The following is a 23,254-nucleotide window of genomic DNA, read 5'->3' as shown; positions in this document are numbered from 1 at the left end:
AACAGATGAAAGTATGTGCTAAGAATACATCACCAGCAGTAAATAAGACCTATTTATAAGCAACTACAAATGAGGCATGAGAGCTGTATCTAGTACATTTTTGGACCTGGCATGTCCTGGGACTCTTGTTATAGGCTTTCCTCACTGAACTGCTACAAGACGGTGAGAAGGCCCTGCTCATCCCCATTTTTCAGACAAGGAAGTTGAATGGCGGAGACACTGAGCAAGTTCTCCTACGATGTCACAGATGCTAAGTGGCCGGTGAGGATATGAGTCGAGCCATTTCTGACTCTAAACCTGTAGTCTTAGCCCTGCGAGGAAGGTCCTTCTCAACGGGGGTACAGCTTGCTCCCCATCCCGGCGACAATGCTTCCAAATGCAAATGGCCACATGAGTTCTGGGAAATATTTCAAGAGTGACAGATTTTGAAAAATAGAGCCATATACCAAAAATTAATGATTGTCATGGGAGATACAGGCTTCCAGTTATGGAATGAATAAGTCATGGGAATAAAAGGCACAGCAGAGGGAATACAGTCAATAGTACTGTAATAGCGTTGCATGGTGACAGATGGTAGCTACAACTGTGGTGAGCACAGCATAACGAATAGAAATTGAATCGCTATGCCGGACACCTGGAACCAATGTAACACTGTGTATCAACTATACTCACATAAAAAGAAAATGTTTAAGTTTATTTATTTATTTTGAGAGGGGGATAGCAGGGGAAGGGCAGAGGGAGAGAGGGAGACAGAATCCCAAGCGGGCTCCACACTGTCAGTGCAGAGCCTGACATGGGGCTCAAATTCATGCAACTGTGAGTTTATGACCTGAGCAGAAACCAAGAGTTGGACACTTACCCCGACCGAGCCACCCAGGCACCCCTCAAATAAAAAAATGCAAGAAAAAAAATTTTTTAAGTTTATTTATTTATTTTGAGAGAGACAGAGGTAGCGCAAGTGGGGGAGGGGCAGAGAGAGGGAGACAGAGAATCCAAAGCAGCCTCCGCACTGTCAGCTAGGAGCCCGACACGGGGCTCCAACCCACGAAACCGTGAGATCATGACCTGAGACGAACCAAGAGTCGGACGCCCAACCGACTGAGCCACCCAGGCACCCCCTCCCCCAATTTTTTTGAACAATTATCTCTTGTCAGAGAGGCCTCGTTTATAGAACGTCTGCTTTGCTCAGTTCTAGAATATTCCATCTTAAAAGGAATAGCCTATAACTTAATATCAAGTTTCACGAATAAAGTAAGCAAACTATTGTGTTAATGAATCAGAACTCAAAAAACTTTTTTGTCGTGCAAAAGACTGTCCACGTTTACATTTTCATTTGCTTCTCTGAAAGAGCCATAACTGCATTTCGGGAGCCCTGCGTTGTCCGCATCCAGCCAGCGCCTGGAGGGCTTAGGGCCAAAGAGGAGCACACCTTGAGGGCTCGGAGAACAAAAACCATTTCAGCAAAGGCAGTTGAACTGGACCGGATTTTCTCTGAGTGAAACACATTGCATTTATCTGCATATTTAAGGTTGAAGAATAATAAAAAGCTGGAGAAAAAGAAACTTTTGTCTACAATGTAGGCAGACTATTCTTGATGAAGTCCATGTTTTCCTTAGGTCCCTGAATCAACACGAACACTTCCTAATGCTCTGTAAATATAGAAACATACAACTTAAGGTGTGATAGGGACCGTCTTCCTATGTCGGTTTGAAGCTGCACCTGCAAACACCACATGCGTGCAGTAATGGATGGTCAAATTGCTCTTGTGTGGTTGCCCCTGGATGGCTCCCACCGAATGAAAATGACCAGCACGTCTCTCCTGATTTGTTGAGGCAATGAATAATTTACTTTAAATTTAGACTACAAATTGGTACCACAGTTACTAAAATATAGTCAAGCAGGCACATAAATCAAGGCGACCTATGAATACACAGGATATCAATTTTCATATACAGGTCCGAAGGATAACACGGTTTAGGAAACACAAACAAAAGGTATCTGTTGCGCAGGCATTTGTTTGTTCCTTCCTTCCTTCACTCATTCACTCATACAACAGATTTAATCAATGTCTATTTATAAAGTGCCAGATTCCTAGAAAATAGTTTGCTGTGTGAATTATTCAAAAGCCAGATATCCATCCAGGAAGCGAGTGTGTAATCTGTAGGGCCTTTCTCTATTTCTGTACACGTTTCCTTCTTTTCTCGCTCTCTCTCATCGGGGAAAGCCGGTAGAATACAATGAAAACATGTGGGGTGCCCAGCCTACCAGCACAGTGTAGGGAGAGAGAGGATGAAAGCGGGTTATTACAAGATACTGAATAAAAGATGTAACTCAGAGAAAATGTGTCAAAGCTCCTGGGACTCTCCTTCAACTAAAATTTGTTGAAAAGCTACTGAAAGGACTACTTTTAGGTGGACAAGAATCTCCCCATGGGAAGAATGATCATCATCATGTTTCCGAGCCAGATACATTGTAATCCCTCAGGATGGGGGGCTCCTGGTTTTTGGGCCGCGTCCACCTCTCAGAAACCTTGAAGTGAAACTCGACAGGAGGACCCGAACACCACCGGTCGCAGCAGGCCTGGCAGAGTGCAGGGGTTTACACATACATGACCTCTGACTCTCACTCACAGCAGGACCTCCCGGGTGGGTTTATTCCTATTTCAGAGGTCTGCACTCGTAAATTCTTCTCTCCTGGTCTCTTCCTTTCTCTGGACTTCCATTTCCAAATTCTCTTGCCCATTCCTTCTCTGGTCATCTCCTTAAATTTTGGTGTCTTATCTACAATTAAGACAGGACTGTCCCCCCGCCCTCTGTGCCTACCCCCCACCCCCCCCCCGCATGTGTGTAGATGGGCTGCCCCCTCCTGCACAGATGCACATATGACTTCCATGTTCTTTTTTCTTGGTGGGGATGGGGAGCACAGGCCTTGTGTGGATGGTCCAGGGCTGTCCGAGCAGTGCGATGGCCTGTCTCACGCATTGGTTTCACTGAGGTTAAACGGCAGGGGTCAAGTTAGTGTGTTCTGAGGAGTGAGCGGGTCAGTGTCTTTCCATGTGGCCAAAAGGCTTCTCTCAGGATTAGCAACAGAGAGTCAGAATAAGAGGACAGGAGGCACAGTGTGTGGGAAGTAAAAAGTCACCCTGAAAAGGAACGCTCCTGCCACAATGATGACATTTTCCAGACGACTCACTGTGCCCTTTTACCGACCAGGTTCCATGTGGAAAAGATGATCTAAGGCTCCAAAGTCCGTGATACTGTTACTGGCCCTGAGGACCATCTAATTTTCTGCTAATGCCTATATCAAGCGCGGTATTTTCCGAGTACCTAGAATTAATCCACACCAGCAGAAATACATGAACAATTTGGAGTGATCTCTCATTTAAGAGATATTTAAGCCTATTTCTTTTAACCCTGTTCTTATGTGACTCAATAAAATTATATTCAACTATAGAATATTATTTTCTCGAAGCTTCAAAGATATTTCATTGTCGGACCACATGTATAAATATTCTATGAGTTACTTAACATAGGGAAAAGGAACAGCATTCATTGCATCTCAACTAAAATTTATGATGGCACCCAAATGCTGCACCAAGATGAGTTGCAGAAAATCATAATATTCACTTAGAGTAATAGTTGCACATCAGTTATTTTTGTTTTAGAACAGACTTCATTATTGGCTGCACTGATATACAATCACGGCTGAGACTGTCACTTAAGACAAATGTGTGATATCGTTGTAACATAGGCAATGGTTCCATCCATCCACCCCAATTATATAGAATTCAAACTACTGTGGGAATTTGTCATTTGGCCAAGAAGGGTCAGTACGTGATCTTATAGAACGTCTGTTGAGGAGCCTCTGAAAGGATCTTAAAAGTTTGCCTGAATAATTATTTTGAGCAAAATTATTCTTCTCCAGAATCTCTTATCCTTTTACATCCATTTATGTTTCTAACCAATAGGTGATTCAATCAGTAGAAACACTGATGGCCTTTTACTTTAAAAAGCAGGTGCCACTATTAACCACAAGGTGGCGGTATAATCCTATTTTCAGCCTCTTCAAGGAGCGACCGCTATACCTGCGGTTGGTGCCTTGTGCTAGGCATTTTGTCTTCATTAGCCTAGACTATCAGCCACCAAAATCAATTCCAACAGGAAAGAAAACAAAAACCAGATGAAATTAATGAAAGGTGACAACCAGATGACAGCTATTTTTATTATTTTTATTTTTTTATAACACTCTTAGCAGGTAGGTGCTCTGATCACGGCAAATTCTGCAAGTAATAATTTGGTAGTGTTGGGATGGCCGGTGAGATTAGTTGCAGAAGCAGACACTTTAGTTCCTCCGAAGCAGGTTTAGGTTGGTAATGACAGTCATTACCATTTTACAGCTGTCCTGCTCAACTCATAATTAAGTATGATAGAAACCGCCTCCGCTCATGACCCCTCACTGATGAACAAAATGAGGACAGGACCCAACCCCATGGGAATATTCCTCCTTCCTGGTCATTACCAGGTGTGGGAACCATGAGTTAAAATGATGCTTTATGAGCTACAGATTAGCCGAACAAATTTCACAATGGCTGAGGAGCTAAATTCCCTGCAGGGCTCCTGTCCTGTGAGGCACATTCGCTAAGGCTAAATTAACCTCTCAATAGAATTCTCGAGTGCCCTGAAAGAGTTTGAAGCTAAAATATTGAAATTTAGGTAGATTTCAGAGTAAGGAGACTGTGATACAGGCAAGCCTGTATGCTGTACTCTGGTTGAGCGCTGACCAGCCATCTAAGCAAATGTTTGCCGTCCCTCTGGCTAAGGAACAATGGTTCTCTACCAAATAAGGTCATTACAAAGACGTCCCGATTTCTGGGGCGCCTGGGTGGCTTAGTCGGTTAAGTGTCTGACTACCGCTCAGGTCACGATCTCATGGTCCGTGAGTTCAAACCCCACGTCAGGCTCTGTGCCGACAGCTCAGAGCCTGGATCCTGCTTTGGATTCTGTGCCTGTCTCTCTGCCCCTCCCCCATTCGCACTCTGTCTCTCTCAAAAATAAAAACATTAAAAAAAACCCAAAGATATCTTGATTTCTCTTTTTTCTGACTTGGGGGAAATATATCCAAAGAGAGGAAGGTGGTAAAGGTAAGGTTTTCTTGCTTATAGTTTCTTGAACTATAAATTTTAAAACATCACTACGGAGCAATGACTTGACATTTCTTTGGTAGCTGCCTAAGGGAAGCACACTACCTGTGAGCACAAGAGACAGGAACCTAGAAACCTTTAGCGTCACTGGCTGATCCTGTTATGGAGGGGTTGCTGCTGAAGACAGCAAGAGCCAGGCATTCATTTGAAGAGCGAGTTATAAATCCTTAAGGCCATCTGTCAGTGTAACCTGATTACTTTTCGTACATACCAAACGTATTGATCCACACAGGAAACGGGAAAGCTGACCCTTTCAGGAGGAGGGGTCTGTGTGGCTCTCACTTGTCTTCAAAGATACATTAAACTTATATTACAGAAGTAACATCGTTTACTGTTTATAAAAGCCCCGTCGCCATTTTGGTTTTTTGCCTTCAGAAAAGCCAAAAGGTAAGAGACTTTGATGGATGAGGAATAACTTCTAAGGTTGCTTTTGCTCATATTCTGACTTGAAAACCAATTGCCAAGGTTTTTGGTTTTTTCTTTTTGTTTTTTATTTTTTAATGGCAAATCTCAAGACAGGGAGGGAGGAGAGGGAAAGGGGGAGATAATGATTGATTCTCAGAGACCAGGGGAGGTACACAGGTAAAAAGCAGTTTCATTTTGCATAAGCAAGTCTTCATGGAAAATGTGCAGTTTGGGCTTTAGGGTCTATATCTCCTGTGCCTTCCATGTTTGTTCATCTGATCTGAATTCAGAGCTCCCTGAGGGTGGGGACGTGTCCACTTCATCTCCCACCCTATTCTCAGCATCTACAATAAACTGGAAAGTAGGAACCAATCAAGAAATTTTTATTGAATACTTATTTCTGTAGGAACAATGAGGAGTAAATTCCCAAGCTGACTCTCAAAATGCAACTTGAATAATTTATAAGGCAAGGGAGAGGAGGAGAATAAAAGAGACGAGCACATCAAGCAAATAATTAAAAAATACGCCAAGTATGTCTTAAGGCAAAGCCTTAACTCGTGAATGAACACAGCCACCTGGCTTCTTTGTCCTGTCATCGAAGCAGCTGAACGTCTCTCGAGAAAAGGCACAGCAGTGAGAATGCTGGTGTCTGTGTGCATGGCTGCTCACCAACTGTAGCGTCCAAGCTTGGTGTTCCTCTGACCCCTTCTCAGCAACCGTCTTTCATGCCTTCCCGGCTCTTCTAGCCCTCAAAAGGTGCTAAGTCTTACATGTCTCAAGGGAAAGAGGAGCCTTAACTATTCTTGGCTCTTCTTCCCACGTTTTTCATCTGATGAAAGCCTCACCATTCTTCAGATCTCAGTGTAGTGTCACTTCCTTGGAGCGACTTTCCTGACGATGTACTTCAATCCCCTTCCCCCCACACTGCTTTAGTTTTAGGCCTGTTTCATAAAAGCCTGAAGAAGCTTTCTCCTTCGTGGCATTATTCAACATGGAAATGATGAAGCTTTGCGCTGTCTCCTCCGCCGGCCTAAGTTCCAAAAGGCAATGCCATGAACAGACCTATCCGGTTCACAGCTGCAGCCCTAGTGTGCAGCACACACAGTAGGCATTTAATCATCCGAATGAATAAACAGTTGAAGGAACTAACAGATCGGAAGAGAAAAATCATCCATGAAGGGGTGGATATTGACCAGGCCTTTAGAGACAGGAAGGACCAGAAGAAACCCCTTTTCTCAGTATTTTCGAATGATGTTGAAATTCCAAGGGGGACGTCAGGAGCTCCAAAAGTCTGCTTGTCAGGCTACCAGGCAGACGGACTTCCACGGTACTGGCTCCATCCTACTAATGATCATCTTGACCCTACCCAGGTCCTGAAGAGACCTACCACGCACCAGTTTTGACTCAAAGGCTTGAAATTAAAAACACTGAAAACGCCTGAGCACATGCAACACGCCAGCCACTTCCTGCACGTTATGCTATTTAATCCTTATGGGCCTTTGGGGTCGGGCCACCGTATCTATTTATGGATGAGGAAACCGAAGTTCAAAGCTAAGTACCACGTCTAGGGTCATGCAGCTCTAGGTTTCCTGACTCAGTGTCCCTGGCACTTTCTACCCTAGCCTAGTGCCCAGCAGTGTGTTCTCACAGATGGGGCGGTGACCATCCCCATGGTGTTCATAATCCCCAGGTGGCTGCCTGTCCGGGACACAAAAGCCTCAACCTCTTGGCAATCTGAACCTCTCTCCATCATGACTTGCCTTTAGCACCAGAGAGAAGAATGTTCCCTCTCTCCTGGTTTGCCCAGTGCTCATTCCCAGCCACGCATTCATCATGTGTCCTCCTTCCAAGGGATCGAGAATACTTTATGGCCCTTGCCCGTGTCTTGTGAGGATTTGGTGTTAGCACGCAGGCCAGTTTACTGAGGCCAGGATTTCACAGTACTGCTCTGTTAAGCACTGTTTTGCACTGGTTTTATTTGGCTTCTTGGGCACGGTGATTCAGCCACCTTCTCGTTCATAATAGTACAAGACTTAACCAAGAACAACTTCAGTGTCTTTGCTGTGAGGTCCAGAAATTTACCCTTTGACCTCAACGTCTCTCAAATCCTCCATTCACGGCTGATGACATTTAGGTGATCACATTCACTAGTTGGTTGGACTGTGGTCGGACAGCTAATTATAAATGCTCCAGTATCCATCACACGCCGATTAGCTTTTACCAAGCCCTCACCCGAACCGTGCTGCCTCGTTGAGACAGCACATCAAAGGGTGCTTACCCTGGGAAAGGTAAGCTCTCAAGATGGAAGAGATACAATTTAAGAGGAGACGGCAATTTGTCGCGTACCAGGGGAATCCCACTTTGTAGCGTGGGTTTCACTGTGAGCTACAGCAAGGCTGGACAAAGCAGTCGGCTGTCTCTACCGCACCTTCTGATGTATTTCTACTTGTTCATTACCGTAAGCTCGGCTGACTTCAGAGTTCCTGTTTTTCATGGATGCCGGCGGGCATGTGGCTCAACGTGCCACCCGGCGCCTGCTACACCACGGTCATCTTCGTTCTCACCTTGACTAAGTTTTATTTTTATTTATTTATTTTTTAAGTTTATTTATTTTGAGAGAGACAGAGACAGCATGAGCAGCGGAGGGGTAGAGAGAGAGGAGAGAGAGAATCCCAAGCAGGCTCTGTGCCATCAGTACAGAGCCAGACACGTGGCTCGAGTTCATGAAACTGTGAGATCATGACCCGAGCTGAAACCAAGAGTCGAACGCTCAACCGACTGAGCTGCCCAGGCGCCCCTCTTCTCGACTATATTTTAAAAACACCATGCGTCCTTTGTATTATAAAACCAGCAGACGACAGACTTTTTATTGACTCCAAAATCTTCCAAAAACATGCATGTGGGTCACTTGCTACTATTACCGGGAACTACTCGGGGCTGGGACTAGCCCCTTATGTTAGAGTAAGTCAGAACTTGTGTTTGAAAGTGGAGGTTCTCGGGGCTCATCCTCAAGACTTTCTGCCAGGAACAGGCTATAGAAGATTCCCCAGCTCTGTGCAGACAAGCGGCCGGGCAGTGGTTCTAGTAGGGCAGCGCTTCTCAAAGGTTGGTCCTGGTCCAGAAGCCTCAGTGTCATTTGGCAACTTGTTAAAAATGTAGAATTCTGGGTTTCCCTGAGGCTTATGAATCAGAAAGTCTGGGGTGGGGCCCTCAGTTTTTAACAAGCCCTCCAGGTGATGGTGATGCAGGCTGAAATTTGAGAAGACTGTTCAAGAACAGCACTTCAGTGTGTCTACAGATCACCTGGGGATCTTGTTAAGGTGCAGATTCTGAATTCTGCGTTTGTAACTGGCTGCCAGGTGAGGTCTAGGCTGCTGGCCAAGGACCATTATTTGGAGTCGTACTATAGCATAGACGTTCATCTTCCTTCCAACAAGGATGGAAGGGTCATCCAGCCAGATCCCTAGTACTGAAGCTTGGACTTCGTCTCATTCAGAGTTACGTGAAAATGAGGTCACAGAGCCCCTGCACCTTAGGACTCTCTTCATTTCCATATAAGTACTAGCTCTTTACCAATCCAGGGTCCCATAAAATGGCAGTGAGTGGACACATCATCTGTTCTTTTCCACATAATCAACCAAGCCCAAACCTCTCGTGCCTCAGTTTCTCCTGAAAAATGAGGCCATTTATAAAGTTTCTTTCCAGCTCTGAGACTCTATCATTTTATGAAAGTAGCCAGAAATTCCTCAGGTCTAAAATAAAAATTCAGGACTCTCCACCCAGAGGGACTTGCTGTCGACCCAGCAAGAACGTGAAATTCTCAGTGTGATCAATAGTTTCAACTCCCCAGAAAGCACAGTCTTAGTAATTTCCTGGAACACCTGACAAGGATACAGCAGTTACAGGAATGTTAGGAGGAAGAATCGCAGGCAGCCTTTTTAGTCCCAAGTCCAGTGCCAGGAATCCATCCCAACAGTGCCTGACCGGAGAGCCCAGCACCAAACACTGGCTGCAGGGATGACTTATGAGTCTCTGACTAGAGTCATCAACATCTAGTTGGCATAGTTACACATCGATAATTCCTATTTATAACAGCCTTTAAACAGAATGCAAAGACAAAACCAAAAATATGCAGATGGGCATACACAGGTAACGGAGAGAGAAAATGTTGCTGCTGGAAGCTTCTGAGGCTTTTTAAAGAGGCACATGCCCAAATTTAGGAAGATCTTACACAGAAAGCAAGTCTGAAAGGCATCTATCTAATTTCCGACCTCAGTACTTGATAAGCCTGAAGAGGCTCCAAATGTAATAGAACATTCTGGAGAAGGTCTCGGTCTCTGTTTTTAAAAATAGTTCTTTGGGTTGGTTTCATTAGTTGCTTGACAAATACCTCTGATGTTTCTTACTCTTTAACACTAAGGCACAAAGTGTATTTTACTCTTTGACACTCTGTAATTCATTAAAAAAATAATTGCTAAATCCCTACTATACACTAAACACTGTTTCATCTTCTAACCGCCCCTTGAATATGAGACTAGACTGGTTTGAGGCAATTTAATTGCAAAACTCAATATGCAAGAGGGGAAAAGTGTTTTGAATTGAGGTCTTAATACAGAGCTATATTTTGATCAAAGATTAAGAAAACCCATTGTTGAATTCCAAGCATGTGAAATCAGAAAGAAACAAAAAGCCACAAGCCCTTTCCCTTCCACCATATTGCATTAGTCACAATAACTGCAGCTTGATTCTGTGTAGCCTGATGGCAGAGGCCCCATGGCATGGACACAGCTGCAGTGCCCTTGGACTGATGTTGTTTCAAGCTGAGAACTGTCCTCAATGTGTCTGGTGGATTCCAAAGACAGCCTTTGCATGTTCACAGGGTGCGAAGGACCACTTCCCCTGCACGCACTCAATCACAGTCAGGGTTGGCCAGCCCCTGGGGACAGGCCAGATTTCAAGGACCAGGGAAGGCACGTGGAGAGCCTCACCGTGTCCCTACTAAGTGGGAGAATAGCTGCTTTCACTTTATGGTGAGAGGAAGCTTAACAAATATTCACGCAAGCGTTGGCATGTGCATTTAAAATCTTACGAAGGCATAAATTACTGGAACAGACCAAGTCAGCTGGTAAGGAACAGGGAGGGGAAGGAGAAGGATGAGAGGGGTGAGGCCAAAATGCAGGCACTGTGTGTCTGAGGTAGGCAAGGGGAAGAGATTTGGGGGCCTTTTTTTTTTGTCATTTTACCGACAGCTGGTCTTAACCCATGGGCTACTTTGTGAATTTAAGAATGACATATGTACGTACCTGTCTACATCGATATATTTATTTTCCTCTCTTCCTTTGCCCAATCTAGGGAAGATAAAACCATACCGGCAGAGGTAGGGGAGCAGGTTAACAGAGTGACTACACCTTGGAGATTCTGTTCTTACAAGGTCTGACGTGACCAAACAGGGAACTCCACAACCGGAATGAGTCACCTCCTTTGGAAAAGGTCCACGCTCATTCCAGAGCCACTCGTATGCTAGGCAGCCAGAAGACTCTGGACTAGATATAAAAGGCAACATGGAGTGAACTACAGGATTCTGAGGACAGACACGGCAGGATAGAAGAGTACTGCACTTCTGAGTAAGAGAGTGTTTCCTCAGCTTGGAGGGAGGAGTATTTTGGCTGTGACCTTCCCGAATAACTACCCCCGATGTATTAAAGTGCACGGCTTCCAGGTCCCTCCATCCACTGGCCTCATCGCTTGGCACATGCCTTCCTTCCCAGGCCTTGGGAGAATGCCAGCCATTGCACAGATGTCCTCCAGAACCCTCTCTCAAGTCCTGCTTCACAATACCCAGGGCACTTGCTATGCTGCCAATGCCCAGGCCTGACCCTCAGATATTCTGACATGATAGAGTTGGAGTGGGGCCCAAGAATCTGTATTTTTAAATGTTTTTTTTTTTTAACGTTTATTTATTTTTGAGACAGAGAGAGACAGAGCATGAACGGGGGAGGGTCAGAGAGAGAGACAGAATCCGAAACAGGCTCCAGGCTCTGAGCTGTCAGCACAGAGCCCGACGTGGGGCTCGAACTCACGGACCGCGAGATCATGACCTGAGCCGAAGTCGGCTGCTTAACTGACTAAGCCACCCAGGCGCCCCATGAATCTGTATTTTTAGCACGTATCCTAAGTGATTCTGAAGTGAGGAGTTCACCGAAAACCCTTGGCTCAGAGTTTGCTACGAGCCCAGTGGGAATCCTAATGAGGTGGAAGTCACTCATCAATTTTTCAAAAGTTCAGAAGCCCTCAAAACTGACACAGCATTTGGCCAGGGAAATCACTGTGGGAAGAATTAGGGAAGGACGAGAGGAAATGTTTTTGTAAACATGGTTTCTATATGCTGTATCGTTTTTATCGGTTCATCCCGTGAAAGGAAAACTCGAATCCCGTATTGAGTCCAGTGTACAAGAGGTAATGAGACTCCAGGGAAATCCACAGGGGGATCTCCGCAGGGCACCTCCTCTCCTTACAATGTCATGTAGCTAATGTGATTATAAGACCTAATGAACTGAAACTAATGCAATTTTGAAAATCTTCGTAGCTAATGAAAATCACATCTTCTCCCTCCAGATTTCCCATTTTCTCTGTTTGTAAATCATGAATAAAATGGAAGTTATGGGTTGAGGCTGTGTTTATGGAAAGTCTTAGTGTAATTTGGAGAGGGTTTTTTGTTGTTGTTGTTGATTTATGTATTTTGAGAGAGAGAGAGAGCATGCACAAGCGAGAAAGGGGCAGAGAGAGAAGGGGAGAGAGGATCCCAAGCAGGCTCCATGCTGTCAGCACAGAGCCTGATGTGGGTTCACTCCCATGAACTGTGAGATCATGACCTGAGCCAAAATCAAGAGTCGGGCACTTAACTGACTGAGCCCCCCCAATGCCTGAAATTTGGAGAGTTTTATATTTTGAGTGTCACAGTGGCTTCCAAGATGAGGGATCACATTTGGAATTCACATTATATACCGCAGTATTAAGAGATGTGTGGGAGAGACCCAGAATATGGTTCCTAACACTGACATTTTAGAGACAGCCTTCTTCCCCTACTGATGTCAAAGCACTCTGTACCTTAAATAGTCAGTGTAGTCACTCTGCCCCAATTTCCATTTTCTCTGGAAAGCAGAGAACAAGGAGAGTCTTCAGATTGTACAGTAAGAGCTAATTATCAGGGTAAGGCTTTGACATCCCCCACCCTTCATTTCCTTATGCCATGTTTTCACCTCTTTGGGGGCAGAAACATTTCAAAGGCTTTAAACTGAGAGGTAGGGGAGTGGCCTAAGGTGGCAAGCTTCACAGGATGGGAGAGGCACGTGGTAGAGATGTGCTGTGGTAAGATCCAGAAAAAGGTGCCGGCCTTTTTGGGACACATCTTCTGCGTGTCCAAGTTACTCAATTTTAACTGTAGTAAGAAAAGAAATACAGATATTTATGGAGTATAAGGTAAAACTATTAGTAACTCAAAAAATGGAACATGGGAACTCAAAGAAAATTTGCACATGGAGTCAAGAATGTGAGTTCACTCTTCTCTGCCACTGAGAGTCTGAGTGGCTCTGCTTGTTCTGAGAACACAGACTGGACCATGTGAGTGGTGCCTCCTAGAGGTGTGGGGGGTGCACTGCACAGCCACAGCAGCAGCTCTGTAAATGCATACTGTGGGAAATGTAATAGTGGGATCTGATCTCGAGAGGATCATTCCTTTATTTCTCATGCCTCTATGACAGAAAGACTTCAAGAAAAATATACTTACATAAGGAACAAGAAGGTGTGTTTTCAGGACAAAAAGAAAACTCATTAAAAAAAATCAAAATAGTGACTCACACCTAGTTATTACTATTGGGGAAAGACGTTAGTATTTATCATTTCAATCCTATTGGATTAAATAATCTAGGCCAGGCTTCATTCCAGTTGTTTTTGTAAGCAATTATTTATAGTGGATATGAGATTTCTCAATACTAATTGTAAAACAATACATTGCTATGGCTGAAATTTAAGAGAAGCAGTTAACTTTTTTTTTTTTACATAACTTTTCTTAGACCTTTCTTCAAACTCTTTGAAATCCGACTTGATTTTATTTCCTGATATACTGGAATATTATATCAGGAATAAGCAAATTTTAGGGACAACTGGTCCACTAGCAGTCACCTACGTCCTATATTTCATCTTCTTGAGAACATGATTAGAAACAATCTGAGACATTCTGTAACATTCACTAATCTATCACAAGTCTTTGATTCTGCAGCCAGGATCCATCTAAGATGCCGTGATTTCAGTAAAGTCCTCACACTATAAATATTCTCCCAAGACTGTTTCATAGTGCTACCACCATAAAAATTGTAAAGGGTAGGGATAGGCTGAAAGATCAAATTCCAATCTTTCATATTTCCTAACAGAGTTGTGACCTGATGCCTTTTTCTGTAACCTATTATTGGATATGGCTTTCAGGTGGACTGAAGGACAGTGTCCTACCCTGGTTAACTGGAATACGAACATCCTCCATATTGTCACTGATGTGGTCCTGTTGTCATGAATGAGGGCTGCATTAGGTAGCAGCTGAACCAATTGACTAATGTCTTAAAGAAGTGGCTATTATAAAACAGTAATATCAGAAACTGTCATCATTTTCTTATCTTCATCTTTTAGTAAAACTATTAATGACATTGTTCTATTGTGTACTACATAAAGCTTGGTGTGTTTGTGTGATAAATTCAGAGATTTTAGTGCCTGGAAAAGGTTTTTTATCCTGATAGCTTAGTTTGCCTTTTTAAATAACTCAACTATACATACGAAAAGTCATATTTCCTTTTCTCTTCCCTTCTCATATAGCTGGCTGGAAGCTCAAAGATGTAATTATCCTCAATTATCGCAATTACCGTAGTCTAGCTTTTTCTTTCCTCTCTCTACACCAGCCCCAAATGCAAGTTTTTTATTTCATACATTTGGAAGAGTCTTACATGAATGTCTTTATTATAACAACCTCACTATTTCTTAGAAGTATATCTTAATTTCTAAATATTGCATATATGAAGTTTTAAATTTAATTATCATGAACTATTTATAGATTTTTAAAAGTTTTCAATGTCCAGAATAGGTTTTAGAGGAAGAGACATTTTTTAAAAAGCAAAGGATAAAAGAAGGAAAAAGGAAGGAAGGAAAAGAAGACTTTCCCACTACGTTAATCTTTTGGATCGTAAGTTCTGATCTTTAAGGAAATGTTGAAAGAAGTATCCAAATGATATATGAGATGCAAAGACTAAGATAATTAAAATCAAACCAACTTTATCCTAAAGGCTATACAGAATTATTAAATTCCTCTGAATTAGACTAGAGTTTTCAACCATGGCTATACATTAGAACCACTTGGGAAACTTTTTACAACATACCAGTGCCCAGGCCTAACCCCAGAAATTGGCTTCAGTTGAGCAGGGATTGGGCCTGGACACTGACATTTGTAAATGTGTCCCCATAGCATGTGAATATATAGTTAGCACTGAGAATCACTTAGCTAGACTCTTCATTCATGTTTCTAAACTCTTAACTGGGACCTGCTACTTCACGTTATTTCTTGTAGTACTGAATCATGGCATGGTCAGGATGTGACCGTGTCAAACAGATATAGCTCATTGTTCCTCTCCCCATATGAGTCCACACTGGTAACCACATAAACCAAGTTTTCTGCACATGTATATCCTCAGAGCTTGGGCCAAAAGACAGCATGTATAGAGTCTATTCCAGAAGGTGGCATTTGAGCTTGCAATATAGAGACCCAGACTCAGAAGATGTGGGCACTGAGTCATGTTGTCTGATTGTCCGCTGTAATGTCTACCTATTTTTCTCTGCGTCCCTCAAACACTAATCTAAAAGTTGTATGGCTAAACATAATTGGGTAAATTAAAATAGAATTATTTTACAGTATATTCAAATATGAAAATTTCACCAAGAAATACAAAAAAGTTCTCCTGGTCCGTTATTCTCACATACCACTGGTTTTAGATTACATGTCAAAGTTGACCTAAAAAATACATTCATTATCCTCCACTTGCAAAATGATCTATAATTCTTAGAGGAAGAGCGTCCTGGCAATCAATGCATTATTAAAACAATACCTTTCTTTATGCTTTAGGCTACTTTAACTTTTCTCTTGATCTCCATTGTTTAAGTGGACACAATACACTTTGTTCGCCTCAGTTTGACAAACATTTATTGAAAGACTACCATGGCTTTTTCTTTCTAGCTCTTGAACATAAAGAGTCTGTCCTTACCCTGGATCTTTTATAACTAGCTGTTTACCTCCTGGAATGATCATCCTTCAGGTCATAACAGAGCTGCTTCCTCTCCATTTTCTTCTATCCTGTTCAAGCATCATGTTCTCAGAGAAGTCCACTCTGAGCAGTCATTCTAAAGCTCTCCTGCCCATCCCTACCTCAGCCATATCCCATGATCTTCTCTTCCTTTCCCTATACGAAAGCATCTTATATACTGGCCTTTGTATTTATGGTTGCATGATTCCCTTTAGAATATAACCTCCATGAGCACAGGCACTCTTTGTCCGTGCAGCTATAACTCCAAAACCAGCAAGAGTGGCAGTCACTCAGCAAATATTGACAGAGTGAATGAATGCATACCTTTGCAGTCTGACCAAGAGTGTTCTGAATACAGTCTTATATTCTTTAAGGTTGAAACTACTGATGTTAATAGATCATAAATGTGTATGTACAGTTGCAATTTTAACATGCAGTTCTCCAAACAATATGCACGTACTGGGATTTTAATCAGACCCACAAAGCCAGCCACTTTTGCAGAGAAGGTGATATGCACCCTGTGCCCTGCTGGCTCTAAGCTTCTGCCAGAGAGCTTCTCTGTTTGCACATCTTGCAATGTTGGCTGTTTCTTTCAATTCCCAACAGAAAGCAGCTAGATGTTAATGTTTGAAACTGCACTTTCAATCTTCTGTTGGGGTTTCTTTAGACCACTTTATTGGGGGTAACACGTGCTTATTTGGCATAGGATCCTCAGTGTACCAAGGAAAAGTTTTTGGATCCCTTGTTATTGGTCATTCCCATACACGTCTGGCTTGGGACAGGAGTTACATTGCAAAAAGCATCCACTTCATGTTGGTGGATTTATTACAGCCTGGGATCTTTTGTCAGTAATCTTACCCTTCCATCATTACCACATGATACTAATAGATCTGGCCAGGAAGTCAGCTGTAATATCTTCAGGACAAATCCTACTGACATATGGAATCGACAGTTGGACACTACCTCTATTTTGAGGCGCTTCTGTTGGGTCTAGATTAGCACTTTAAGCCATATTGATAACACACTCTGCCAGCTTTCCAAATATGTGCTATGCTTGCGTGTCAGCTCCATTCAGAATCTTCAATATTTCAGTTATCCATTCAGTAGAGAAAAGTATATTGGATATCACTATCAAAGTCAGCTACGTTTGTATCTTGTGAAACATGCAGTTTCGTGCCCTTGCCCAGAAAAGGCACCTGATAAATACTAGTTCCTCCTTCTGCTTTCCTCGCTATTTATATAAGAAGAAGAATATGCATCTTAAAGAGATTCAATGTATATAAAGTACTTAAATCTATAGGTTGTATCTGATTATTTCTCTTTTTTAAAAATGTTTATTTATTCTGAGAGAGAGAGAGCACAAGCAGGGGAGGGGCAGAGAGAGGGAGACACAGAATCTGAAACAGGCTCCAGGCTCTGAGTTTTCAGCACAGAGCCCAAAACAGGGCTCAAACTCACGAACCGTGAGATCATGACCTGAGCCAAAGTCAGACGCTTAACGGACTGAGCTACCAAGGTGACACTGATTATTTCTCTTTTTAAATAGAGTTAAATTCAAATGGTAAACTGTAATCATTATCAATATCAGAATTAGCTGATTCAAATGAAGAAAGTTTGATCACACTATAAAGTTCTAAGAGATGGTGTTATCTTGCTTTCTCTTTCTTTTTTTTAATTTTTTTAACGTTTATTTATTTTTGAGACAGAGAGAGAGAGAGAGACAGAGCATGAACAGGCGAGGGGTAGAGAGAGAGGGAGACACAGAATCTGAAATGGGCTCCAGGCTCTGAGCTGTCAGCACAGAGCCCGATGCGGGGCTCGAACTCACGGACCGCGAGATCATGACCTGAGCCGAAGTCGGATGCTTAACCGACCGAGCCACCCAGGCGCCCCTGTGTTATCTTGCTTTAACCACATCCAACACATATAAATTTCTATTTATGAAAGAGTGAAATGAAATGAAATGACATGGATGTTTTTATAAAAAAATATTATTTTAAATCATGACCAATTCAAATTTGTTTAAAACATAATTCAATTTCAAATAGGCTTTTATAGAAACTTACAGGAACCTATGTAATGCATACAGTAGGCCATAAATAGTCACAAAGCCAACACATAACTAACCATTATTTCTCAGCAATGATCATCCAAGCCTGTTCAAACTACAGGGTTGGGCTGATAGGAAACTTTGTAGTGAGTGAGTCAGGATGATCACACCTGAACCCAATGATTAATCTTAACGTCATGAGTGGAGGCACAATCAGACATGGGGTTCTATTGTGTGAGAGGAGGCACTAACTATGAAGTCTTCTTGCCAAAAATGTGAACCTGAACTGATTAACCCTCTAGATATAACCACCAGGATTTTACTCATTTTTTTTGTTGTTGTTGTTGCTGTTGTTTTACTTCCATCACTGAAATGATCAAATTACAATCAAGGATTTTGTCTCCCCAGGTCAGTTAACTCACACTCACAAGATTGTTAGGTTTCTGATTAAGTTTATGTATGTGTCTATCTATGAACAAGAAAGAACAAATTTTATATATGCCACTTGTATAACTATCCATAATGACTGTTATCAATGTGTCAACTAAAATGCCACGGACTTGTAAGGAAATGAAAATGACAAACTGTGGCATTAACCATACACTGAGAAGACACTCCTAGGGCCTTTCTTGCTCCTTTCCATGGTTGTATAATTTTGTGATTCTTCTTTGAGGTTCAGTCTTAGCCCCTTTTCCTTATTTCCATCATATTTACTTCCTGGAGTCCTACGCAACAAAATATGTATTATGTACGTCTGACTTGGCACTTTTTATGGCAGACCATAGAAAAAAGGCAATAACCACAACATTATTAATAACACAGGAGATGTACATGGGTTCAGGGGTCTGACAGACACAGGTTAAATCCTGCTCCACTGGTAAATCACCCCATGATCACCCCATGATCCAGGTGGAGTCTCTCAGTCTGAGTCCTTTACTCATCTACGAAGACCCAAGAGTCCTCACCTTCCCTCACCCCACAGCGGAGAGTTTTTTAACTCTAACTTAAGAAAACCACAGCACACAGGGCATGGTGGTTAACACTCAGCTTGAAGTTCAGGGCAGCCATTATTATCACCTTATTTTTGTGTAATACTCAAACATTTTCACAGATTTTACTTTTTGACTAGCTCAACAATCTTATGAGAAACCTTTAAGGCAGCGTTCTCCTTCTTTTAAATCATTATTGGTGTTTTACAACAAGGAAACAATGGACCAGAGGGAGTAAGAGGCTGGCCGAGACCCCACCTAACCCAGGAAAACAGCAGTGCCATCCCTGTCTTCCACTCTAAACCTGATGTTCTTTCCTCATGGTATTGAAAATGCAGTATTTAATACACGGTATTAAAAAAATGTGGTTTCATACAAAACGATGTTCTCATCAACAAGCCAGGAACGCAAAGAGCACACAGCTGTCCCAGCCACCAACTCCAATGCCACAGCGGCCTGGCGGGTACTGCAAACACAGGGGCAGGCCAGATGGGAATTCACTACGCTGAAGTATTTTCTCTTTCGCAAAGACACGTAATGTTTCTCATTTTTCTTTAAAGAAACGTTCATTTCTTTTAAACAACCTGTTCATTCTATCTTCTGCTTTTTTGCTTAACTCGAACTTAATAAAACCACGGCACACGGGACATGGTGGTTAACACTCAACTTGAAGCTGGGGAATAACAGCGTAGGGTGGAGCAAACCATGACTCCACACCCTCCCACTCTGGGTGCTGGTTGCCATTCTTTTAAAAGGCATGACATCCTCTCGAAGGGACAAAGTTCTACGGTCTTAAAAGGTAGACTGGTGGTGTATTACTCAGTGTCAGCCTGTGAGAACTTGCATTAATACTGGAGATGTAGAAGACAGAACCAGTATTTATGTCTTACTAATCATCTAAAATCTGAATAAGACCAATTATACCTCCTAAATCTGTCGATGGCTTTCATTGGAATAGGGTTTCCGACAGCTTTCAAAGTGTGTGTTTTAGGTAAAATGTTTAATATACTGTAAATTCTTTATAGTAACAATACCAAAAACCTCAGGATCTCCAGGGATCTCTGAGACTGAGCATAGCACATTTGTATTTAATTTTTATTTATAAAAAATCATTGCAGTAATTTAAGATATTTGCAGGGTAAACTTCTCTGAATTGGGTTCAGAAGCCTGTATACAACTTCTAGTTTGCCAAACAAAGTTAAAAAATATGGAATTCCCCTTAAAGATATTAGGTATAAACAGAGCCATCAAGTTGAGAATAGCAAGCCCCAGATGGTCTATTAGGATCAGCAAAAACCACTGTCCTTGCCAACATGAATTTCATAAAGCAGAAATCACTCTCAGGCATGCACAAACAGACATATCACGTCCATGAATACTTATTACCATATGCTGGGTACCAGGTAAGGTACTTTATTACACGGTCCATAAAACATTACTTTAAACACAAACACCAACTGTTCAAATGAACTGTTTACTCTTACGGCAAAGGCACTGCACTCCCGTGTCTTAGGGTGAGACAGGGGGGTGATTATAGCTGGGACCGGCAGGCTTTAAAAGCAAAAGCAAGGCCATCAGCAAACGTGTTTGTGCTGGGCTGTCTTGAATGTTTTAACTTCTATTCTCTTTTTCTTTCTGATAATCTAAATTTCCAGGAGGCAATGTTTGTGTTGTTAATAACCTAATGACTATAAATATGATGGAGCGGCCATGTAAACCTAAGTGTCTTTGTACAATCATTGCTAGTGAAATAAGGAACGGAGGCTTCTAGGGTTTCAGTAGCTCTTCACGCCCATCACTCAGAGAGGAAGAAAGTGAGACAGGTAAGGATGAGGACCATCGGTCTCAATCACTCCGCCTCAAGAATCTTCTAAAATCATAAAAGGAACTGTAGTACAGTGGGAGCTCGGCACCTGGAAATTAGTGTTATCAGGTGGACATGGCCTTTTGAGGGCCTTGGGGCTTCTGGAGGTGGACGGCTGGCTAATAGAGGCTGGATTTGGGATGCAGAGCCCAATGATCATCTGAGATCCCTTTAAGGAGCTTAGAAGCACCACAGATGTAAAAAGCAGACACCATCCTCAATGAACATTTGCCATTTTTCTATACTACACGTTCTTGAGTCACCTCTGATGTTCTATTTATTTCAAAGAACATAGATTTTTTTTTTTGACCCAGTTCACATCACTGATTAGAGACAGTCTAGCTGTCAGATAAATAAATCTCCATTGAATCCAATTTATGGGATCCAAGAGCAGTTTTTGGATCCATCTGGAACTATATGGGGCTACGCTGGTTTTGTGAAAATACTTACAATGCAACAGTGAAAGAAATCAATAAAGATTTATTAAGGTTTTCATTCTTTGCATAGGTTTAAAAATGGGTTCTAACCCATTAAAAGGGCCTTTAATATTTTTGGAATTGAAATACTACACTTTACTATCTCTATTTTTTTTTCTGGAGTTGACTCTTCTCATTAAGTATATCTTTCTTCCGGGCAGCTGTGAAGATGCCTGGCCCCACTGCTAGGTTTTGTCAGACTCATCAGGTGACAATTCCTGAATACTGTGCCAAGATACACACGCACTCATAGGCAGTGAGCTTTTCTCTACTTACATTACTTTTCTGCAACAGGGAAAGAAAGCATAACATTTATGTAACCTTTGTGAATACCATTTGGTGGTTCATCTGATGCTCTTTAAAATAGGTAATTAAAAAAATCTTGCTGAAACTCTGGTTTCTAATATATGTAAGAAAAAGTTAATGGCTTCTACTTACTGAACATCCACTATCTGCCAGACACTTTTTAACTTGGAGCCTCATCTAGAAAAATCAAGTTACAGTTAACTTATTCTTCACAGGACTGTTGCGAACCATAGGCAGGTGGAGAAGGTTGTGTAAGTGGTTACAATTCTTCTCTTCCCTGCGTCCTCACCCCTAGCAATATGACTTTGTAGCCCCTTACAGTAAAAAATGCTGCCCATTTCTCTACTCTTAATTCTCACCTAGCCTTGCAACTCACTTTGTCTAATGAAACGCAGTGGAAGCAACAGTGTGTCAGTTGTGAACCTCGCCCATAAGCTTTGTGGGTTTCTGGTCTCATTCTTGAAAGCCTGGGGATCCTCTGTGTGACCCTCTGTATGAATAAGCCCAGACTAGCCTACTGAATGAGAGGCAGGTGCCCAGGTATCCTCACTATACCCCCAGCTAGGTGCAGACACCTAGCTGACTGTAAGATGACTACAGACACATACGTGAGCCCAACTGAAACCAGCTGCCACGCTGGGCCAGCCCAAACTATAAACCTACAGAGTAAGGAGTCCAGTAAATGGCTGTTGTTTTAAGCCATTAAGCTGTGGGGTGGTTGTTATGCAGCAAAAATGAACTGATACAAAAGACATTACTCTCTTCACTGTGCTAAAGAGAGCTACAGAAGGTAGTAACTTGTTTAAGGTCACTCAGATGATAAGTTATAAAGCTATCAGATTATTACGTCTGTCTTATGGGCCCACCCAATTTGATGTAAATGATGTAAATGCAAATGAAAAAGTACATGCTGAGTGCCTTCTAAATGCTCTGTGTTGGGCTAGCCATATTTCCTATATTCAGGAAATTTTACAATCTCCATTTTGTTTTTCATTAAGGAAACCGCAACTTGACAGTTTCACTCATGCTATTGTTTTCATCTCGCACTATTTGTTTTCCAGGTTTGAACCTGCTCAAGTCAACTCTCAGAAATCTCCCTTAACGTCCCAAGACAGAATTAGAATTTCCATCTGTGGTTGATTGCAAAAATAACCACAATTACTCTACTCTTTCCTTTATCCTCACCCTTTGTAATAGAACTTTTCAGGACTATCCATCAAGAGATAGAGTCTATTTCCCTAGCCCTTGGACCTAGACCCGACTTGTGACTTGCTTGGCCAAGAAATGTGGCAGAAGTGATCGTGTGCCAGTTCTGAGATGAGGCCTAAGGTGCCTCATAACCCTGCATTCATTCTCTAGGTAACCCTAACTCCCTCAAGTGATGAAGACTAGGCTAGCCCTATTGAAGGATGAGACAGAATGCTGAAGGATGAGAGATAACATGGACCAGAGTTCTGTCAACCAGGTTATCCCAGCCCACACCCCAGACATGTGAGAGCCCAGCTAAGATTAGTAAAGCCAAACCATAGCTGAACATTGTTGTGTGTGGGAGCCTGGTGGGGACCTGAGGAATTCCCCAACTAAGTACAGCCTTCATTGCCAATTACAGAACTAATGGTCATATTGA

The 23,254-nt window shown here is 42.3% G+C and overlaps 1 protein-coding gene across 1 annotated transcript in view; it reads right to left on the bottom strand.

Annotated features, from left to right (window-relative positions):
• Nucleotides 1-23,254, bottom strand: part of PAG1 (phosphoprotein membrane anchor with glycosphingolipid microdomains 1) — a 142,831-nt gene that overhangs the window by 26,159 nt on the left and 93,418 nt on the right. The gene's annotated exons all lie outside the window — the stretch shown is intronic.

This window comes from Panthera uncia, chromosome F2 (genome assembly GCF_023721935.1).
Source record: "Panthera uncia isolate 11264 chromosome F2, Puncia_PCG_1.0, whole genome shotgun sequence".
Classification (NCBI taxonomy): domain Eukaryota; kingdom Metazoa; phylum Chordata; class Mammalia; order Carnivora; family Felidae; genus Panthera; species Panthera uncia.
Note: the sequence above shows the minus strand (reverse complement) of the source record. Positions and strands in the feature narration are given on the sequence as shown.